Source organism: Barbus barbus, assembly GCF_936440315.1.
Source record: "Barbus barbus genome assembly, chromosome: 33".
Taxonomy (NCBI): Eukaryota; Metazoa; Chordata; class Actinopteri; order Cypriniformes; family Cyprinidae; genus Barbus; species Barbus barbus.
In genome coordinates, this window is record NC_136761.1 from 9,840,360 (window position 1) to 9,848,053 (window position 7,694).

Here is a 7,694-nt window from a genome sequence, read left to right on the forward strand (position 1 = left end):
ATAACAAAAGTGAGAAGTTAACGGACTGTTGAGCGTTATCTAAACAAATCTAAACTTTTTTGTCTTCATTCTTTGCTCAACTCGACTAATTTCTTGTCTTCGTTCCTTGCTCAAACACACAAACTTAATAGCAATATATATATTTATACTAATTTGTGCTAGTGCTTATGTTTCAGAACTTCCTCTTTAATGCTTGCTGAGGATAAACCTGAGAACTGTGAACTTTCAGACTCACAGATGTCTGCACATGCAGGCTATAAGATGCAGGCCTACATGTAATGCTCAAATAATGCCTGACAGCCTAAATGTGCACATAATAATGCATTTTATTTGTAATGCACTTTTCTTAAATCCAAAGTGTGTAAGTTAAATAAAACAAAACAACATGAAGTACAAAACTAGAGTTAAATAAAAACAACCTTAAATAAATGCACCTTAATCAGCTTTTTAAAGTGTCCCAAAGTTGAAGTGTTTTGGTTGGAGGAAGCGCATGGGGGCATTGAATGAAAAAGCTCTTTCCCCCATGGTCTTGAGTTTACATGAAGACTGACAGAGTAAAAGTGAGTAGGCAGAACAAAGAGAGTGTGGTGGAATAAAAGGACTAATAAAATCACAAAGATATGTCCCGTGCAGTCCCATATATGTTCAAATTTGAACTTCAAAATCAATCCTAGCATTAATAGGAAGCCAGTGCAACTGGAAAGCACTGGCTGTAATGTGTTCCTGAGGAGCAGTACGAGAAAGCACACAAGCAGCAGAATTTTGAATATAGGCTACTGTAGCCTGCTTAGAGATTTAGCTGGAAGGCAAGAGAACAAGGTATCACAATAATCCAACCTAGTCATAATGAAGGTGTGTATAAACCTTTCAGAATCAGTGATAGTGAGAATGTTCTTAAGATGGTAAAAAGCAGTTTTATGAATGTGCTTTATATGTGCATCAAATGTTAACTGTGGATCAAAAATAACACCAAGATTCACCACCTGTAAAATGGGAAATACCGTGTTGGAATTAACAACTAAACTAATCTGATCGGCTTTATGATTAGTCGCCTCTATACAAATCGGTATCAAATCAGTTTTGGAGCCATTCAGCTTCAGGAAGTCATTCTGTATACAGTTCCTGATCTCTTCTAGACACCTACTCAAAGTAACAAACATCATCTGCACTGCAGGGATACAAAGACCATATTTTCTGATAATCTGCCCAAGCCGAAGCATAGCTGCCATTAAACCAGTCCCAAAGAAGCCTGGAATTTGATTATTTGTCTCATTATAGACCTATTTCTGCTTTACTATCTGTGCCACTGAAGCTGATATAGACCTACTTCTAACCTTCAATTTCTGGCTAAACTACTGGAGCATGTTGTGACTTGTGATGCATGCTGTCAGGGATTTTGATTTTTTTTCTTTTTTGTGTGTCTGTGCGTATGCATCCCGAGGCATGTCTATGCAGTCCTCTCTGTGGCTGATTGCTGAATCTAAATCACCTGCTGTCAATCAACTCATCTGCCTCCAGTATTTAAACCTTGGGTCTTCAACTATTCACTACCAGATTGTTCAGTAATGTAGTACTGTGTTAAGGCCTCCCAGTGTCTTTAGACCAGTTTTTGTGTTGTGTGTTTTGTTGGAGTTCTAATTCTGTTTCTCCTGTTCTTCAGACCTCACTCATTCATCCTACATATTGCCTGCCACGACTGATCAACAAACTAGTCTCTCTCAGCTCTACCAACATATATCTGGCCTGTTTAGTTTCCTGCATACCTTAATCAACAATATTCAACAGCAAATGAGAGATGGATTGTGTTGCTTGACATTTGGCAATAAATTAATTGTATTTGCATAATTTTTAGTCTGTGTTCTGCTTTTGGGTCCAAAGCTGTGCTTGGTTACAACACATGCAATATCTTTGCCATGTAAAACCTCTGCTGCTTTTGACACCATATGCCATTCTGTTCTGTTGGAAAGGCTGCATAATTGGCTCCAGTCTTATTTAACCAATTGTGCCCAGTTTGTTAGCTTGGGTAATCATAAATCTCAGGGTTCGGTGTTGGGCCTAACTTTAATTTTGGAGAAACAATTCCACAAATCTGTGATAAATTAACAGTTGAAACCATGTGAAGTCAGAATGAAGCAAAACAGTTCTTAATAACTGAAAGGGGAAGTGGATCTAATATACTGGTAGTTGAATTTAAAGAAAGTAAATTCCAACCATTTTAAAGTTTGGAAAAGTAGTGATTGGAGGATTTAAACTAGGCTCAACAGAGGAGTAAACAATGTCCTTAGCTTGTTTAAGAAGTTTATTAACAGTCCTAGGGCCAGATTTACTAAACAGGGCAAACTAATGTTCCATAAAAAAATAGAAAAATACATAAAAAAAAAAAAATAACTCGATGCAAAAATAACTGTGTCCATGTCTTTTCAACGCTGGCGTAAGCTGTTAGTAAATCAGGCCCTTAAACAGAGACTTGACAGAGTTAGTGGCAGCCCATTTGATTCAAGATTCAAGAGTTTTATTTGTCACATACACAATTATACAGAGTATAACCAGCAGTGAAATGTAGGTCAGGTCCGCTCCAAGGACAGTGCAATTATAAAGTATACAAATATTAAGAGAAGAAAAGTAGAAAAAAATAAATAAATAAATAAATAAAATAAAAAGATCGATAAAAAATATAAATATAAATGTGCAGGTCAGTATGTTGTTGACTTAAATAGTACTAAGAGGAATGTGCAAAATAATGTGCAAAAAAGTTGTACAGGGTATATAATAGCAGCAATATGAGGTAGAGAAAAATTATGAATAGCTTATTGATATGGTGATATTTACATGGAGTCAAGTGATGTTATGACACAGAGTTAGAGTTTAGGAGCCTGATGGCCTGGGGGAAGAAGCTCCTCCTAAGTCTCTCAGTTTTTGCCATCAGGCTACGGAAGCGCTTACCAGATGGAAGCAAAGTGAATAGCTGGTTACCAGGGTGATTTGAGTCCTTGATTATTTTGACAGCTCTATTTTTGCAGCGTTTGAGGTAGATGTCCTGCAGAGAGGGGAGAGCAGACCCTGAGATGCGCTCAGCTAAGCGCACAACTCTCTGTAGTGCTTTGCAGTCCTGATTGGAGCTGTTTCCATACCACACTGAGATGCACTGAGTCAATACACTTTATATGGTCCCTGAATAGAAAGTTTTCAGGATTGCTGGTGAGACCCTGAATTTCCTCAGCTGTCGCAGATGGTACAGTCTTTGCCTGGCTTTCTTTACCTGTGTTTGGATGTGTGTAGTCCAAGTCAGGTTCTCGGAGATGTTTACACCGAGGTACTTGAAGCTGCTCACCCTCTCCACAGGGGTCCCACTGATCATAAGAGGAGTGTAGGGCTGCTGCTGTCTCTTCCTGAAGTCCATGATCAGCTCTTTAGTTTTGCTCACATTCAGAGAGAGACAGTTGTCCTGGCACCATGATGTGAGTCTCTCTACCTCGTCCAAGTATGCGGTCTCATCGTTGTTGGAGATGAGGCCCAGAACCACAGTATCATCAGCGAATTTGACAATAGATGTGGAGCTGTGAGAGGACACGCAGTCATGCGTGTAGAGAGAGTAGAGCAGGGGACTCAGGACACAGCCCTGTGGGGCTCCTATGTTCAGAGTGATGGAGTTTGAGGTGAACTGGCCAACTTTCACCACTTGAGGTCTGCCGGTGAGGAAGTCTTGAATCCAGTCACAGAGTGAGGAGTTTAGGCCAAGGTCTGTGAGTTTAGATGCCAGCTTGATGGGGACTATAGTGTTGAAAGCTGAGCTATAGTCAATGAATAGCAGCCTTACATAATTTCCATTGTTGCTATCCAAGTGTGTGAGGGAAGAGTGGAGAACGTGAGAAATGGCATCGTCCGTGGATCTGTTTGGGCGATAGGCAAACTGAAGAGGGTCCAGAGTATCAGGGATGGAGGAGCAAATGTGGCTCTTTACAAGTCTCTCAAAAACCTTCATGACTATAGATGTGAGGGCAACTGGGCGATAGTCATTCAGGCAAGAGGGTTTATTGTTCTTTGGCACAGGGATAATGATGGATTTTTTTGAATGAGGTGGGAACCACGGCGGTAGCAAGGGACTCATTAAAGATAGAAGTGAACAAACCAGCGAGCTGATCGGCGCAGGACCTCAGAACACGGCCGGTTATCCCATCAGGTCCGGCTGCTTTCCTGACGTTCACTTTCTTTAGCGCCCTCCGAACCTCATCCTCCGACACGGTGATTACAGGATCATCGCTGCTCTGCCTGTTGCTTCCAGACGCGCTGGTCGGCAGAAACGCGCCGCCGCCGTTGCCATCGAAGCGGCCGTAGAAGATGTTTAACTCGTCGGCCAGCAACGGATCTGCTCTCACCTCCGCGGAGGATTTGTTTCCGAAGTCACAGATGGTCCTCAGTCCCTGCCACATCCGTCGAGAGTCGTTGAGCTGGAAATGAGACTCAATTCTCTCTCTGTATCTGTGTTTGGCGGCTCTTACTGCGCGTCGGAGAGCATAGCACGATGCTTTGTACTCGCTCGTATTCCCAGACAGAAGAGCCTCATTGTAAGCGGCGGTGCGTGTGTTAACCGCGGCACGGATTGTTCTGTCCACCCACGGTTTCTGATTGGAGAATGTCCTTATCGTTATTGTTTCTGTAGCTTGCTCGGTTAGCGTGTTTACGAAGCTTAATGCTACATCCGTGAACTCGCTGACGTCAGAAGAACTCGCCCGGAACATGTCCCAGTCGACGTCATCAAGCGCCGCCTGCAGCATAGTCTCTGAGTGGGAGGACCAGCGCGTCACTACTCTCTGCACCGGAGGTTCCTGAACGAGCCTTTGTTTGTATTTCGGTGTTAGAAAGATGGCGGCATGGTCCGATTTGCCAAAAGCCGGTAGTGAGCGGGCTTTGTAGGCATCCTTGAACTGAGTGTAGCAATGATCCAGTGTGTTTGGTCCTCTAGTTGGACAGGATACATGTTGATAAAAGTTCGGCATGACCTGCTTGAGGTTGGCTTTGTTAAAGTCCCCCGCGATGATGAAGGCAGCGTCAGGATGTTTGTTAATGTGGCCGCTGAGCACATCGTGAAGCTTAGACAAAGCCAAGCCAGTGTCCGCCTGTGGTGGAATGTACACAGCAGTAACTATGATCGATGAAAACTCCCGGGGCAGATAAAATGGGCGGCAGATAATGGAAAGATGTTCCAGATGAGGCGAGCAGGAACGTGACAGAATGGAGATATTCCTGGGATCACACCATTTCTTGTTGATCATGAAACATACTCCTCCACCCCTGGATTTACCGGCCTCTGCTGTTCTGTCCGTCCGAAAGACAGAGAAGTTATCACTCGGCATTACAGCAGTGTCCGGGACCGAGGACGAAAGCCACGTTTCTGACAAACAAAGGATGTTACAGTCCCTAATGTCCCGTTGGAAACTAATCCTGGCTCTAAGATCGTCCATCTTATTCTCCAAGGATTGGACATTAGCGAGGAGAATGCTTGGGAGAGGAGGACTGTGAGCCCTTTTCCTGAGTCTGACTCGAATTCCAGCGCGCTTCCCGCGGTGTTTCTTGATCCGTCGCCTCGGGGGGGTGTTGTTTATCTCCGCGTTCCGAAGAATCTCCAGAGGCCACGCAGGATTCGTGGATAAAGTGTCCTGAAACAGGTTGGTGTAGCGGTTTCCAATGTCCAAAAGTGTTTCTATGTTGTAGGTGATCAGTGCCGACGTGAGATGTGTAAAAAGAGAAAGTAAAACTAAGTAAAAAGGAAGGTAGAAGCAAATTCTCAGTGGAGCGAACCTAACGGCGTCCGAACACAGCGGCGCCATCTTGTTTATACTTGTTATATATTTGCTTGATATTACAAAATGTAATGCTACGTTCAGACAAAGATCGGGAAAACATAACATTAATTTCATAGGTAACAAACCTACAGTCACTTATACTCATGTCAATACTTTCCACAGATCAAATACGAACTCTAGCAGAACAAACCACAATCAATGTGTGTCCCAGCCAAGATCATAAAAGAAATGTCAAATCCAGCACTGTAAACATATCACACACCAGTATGGAAAAAAATACAGATCATTTCAAATATTCATGATTAATTATTAATTCTCTTTATATCCCTACCCGTTTTGACTGCACTCTACAGTGCTTTAAATGGCTACATAGTATTGTTTTTTATATGATTTAAAAGTATTTGTATCCCTCTGCACCATAATCAGTAAAATACACAAGAATTATTTAGGGAAATAGAGTTCTTTGGTCAGCATAGACACAATACACGGTATCTATTTCATGCCATCAAACCGTGAAAAAAATGGAGGAGCATTTAAAGTCCAGTGCAACTTTGGTTGGTTGACACGTGTCATGATCTGCATGATCTCTAGTCGCTTGCCGTATTTTGACAACATCTCGCACAATGAGATGATGAACCAGGAACCATTATCAACGTTCCACCAGGAGTAATAACCTGAGGACAGATGGTAAACAAGATGATTAAAGCAAGTTAATCAGCATATTTTCTATAATGTGGTCCTCAAAGGTACTTAGAACAGAATATTTGTTACCTGGTGCAGTGGAGCAGGCATGAAAAAAATCTGCCTCAACAGAAATTTTCTGTGTTTCCTCTTCACTTTCATAGTCGAACTCAATGCCAGCATTCAGACCTGAGCCTCAGCAAGCCTGGTGACAGACAGGACAAGCACACTCAAGCATTTCTGTAAGAGCAACTAAAACTATTAATTTAAACACGCACAATCAAAATTGGCCTTTAAAACATTCATTCTGGTTTTGGCCCAGTCTGGAAGCTATAGGCTCTAAGACTCTGGATGGTCGGCTGTGACGAGGCGTGACTCTGGATGACCAGGATCAACTGTGGCCTGGCCTGACTCACGAAGATCGACTGTGGCTTGGCTGGATTAATTATCGTTGACTGTGACTTTAATTAGCTCTTTAAAATCAGCTGCAACTTTACTTGATTCATGAAGAACAACTGTGACTGTACTCAGCTGAGAAATGACGGTGCGTGGTTGTGTCCGCCATTTGGTGAGTGCATACTGCATCCACCATCTCAATCACAGACGCAGTGTCGCGTTCCTCCTCCGCGACACCCAGGGCTTAATTTGTGCTGGAACAAGCCGGACCCGGATCCGGAACCTCCGAAATCCGATCAGGCACCTCATTTTGACGGATCCCCCTCCTCATGCGCCAATGAAAGGCGTTTGTGCTGACCTATAATGTGCATAATATGAAAAATCCTCTATAATGACCGCGCTTGGGGCACATCTACATTTGAAATAAAGAACCTGGGCACGCAAAAGACACAACATGTGAACTGCTCTGCTCTTACAAGACATAATGCACGGATCCATAGCCTATACACACTTTCTCAGCTGTTCACATTTACTTAAGAAAAACCCTGGAGACTGGCCAGGACGGCCATTTTTGCGTAATTTTGTGTGTATTTGGCCACTTAAACTCAACAACAAACTACGAAAAATAACTCAATATGATACTCCCTAGGCTGCTTTGGATGTGACTGCCAGAGCTCAGCCTTGAAACAGCATCTGGAGCGCACCAGTACCGATTGGCTTAAAAAGACGTGCAAATTACACATTTTTGTGACTATGCACCTGAAGCGCTCACGCTGAAAGCCCCCTCGTCATGTGATCAGTGAAATCAGCTGT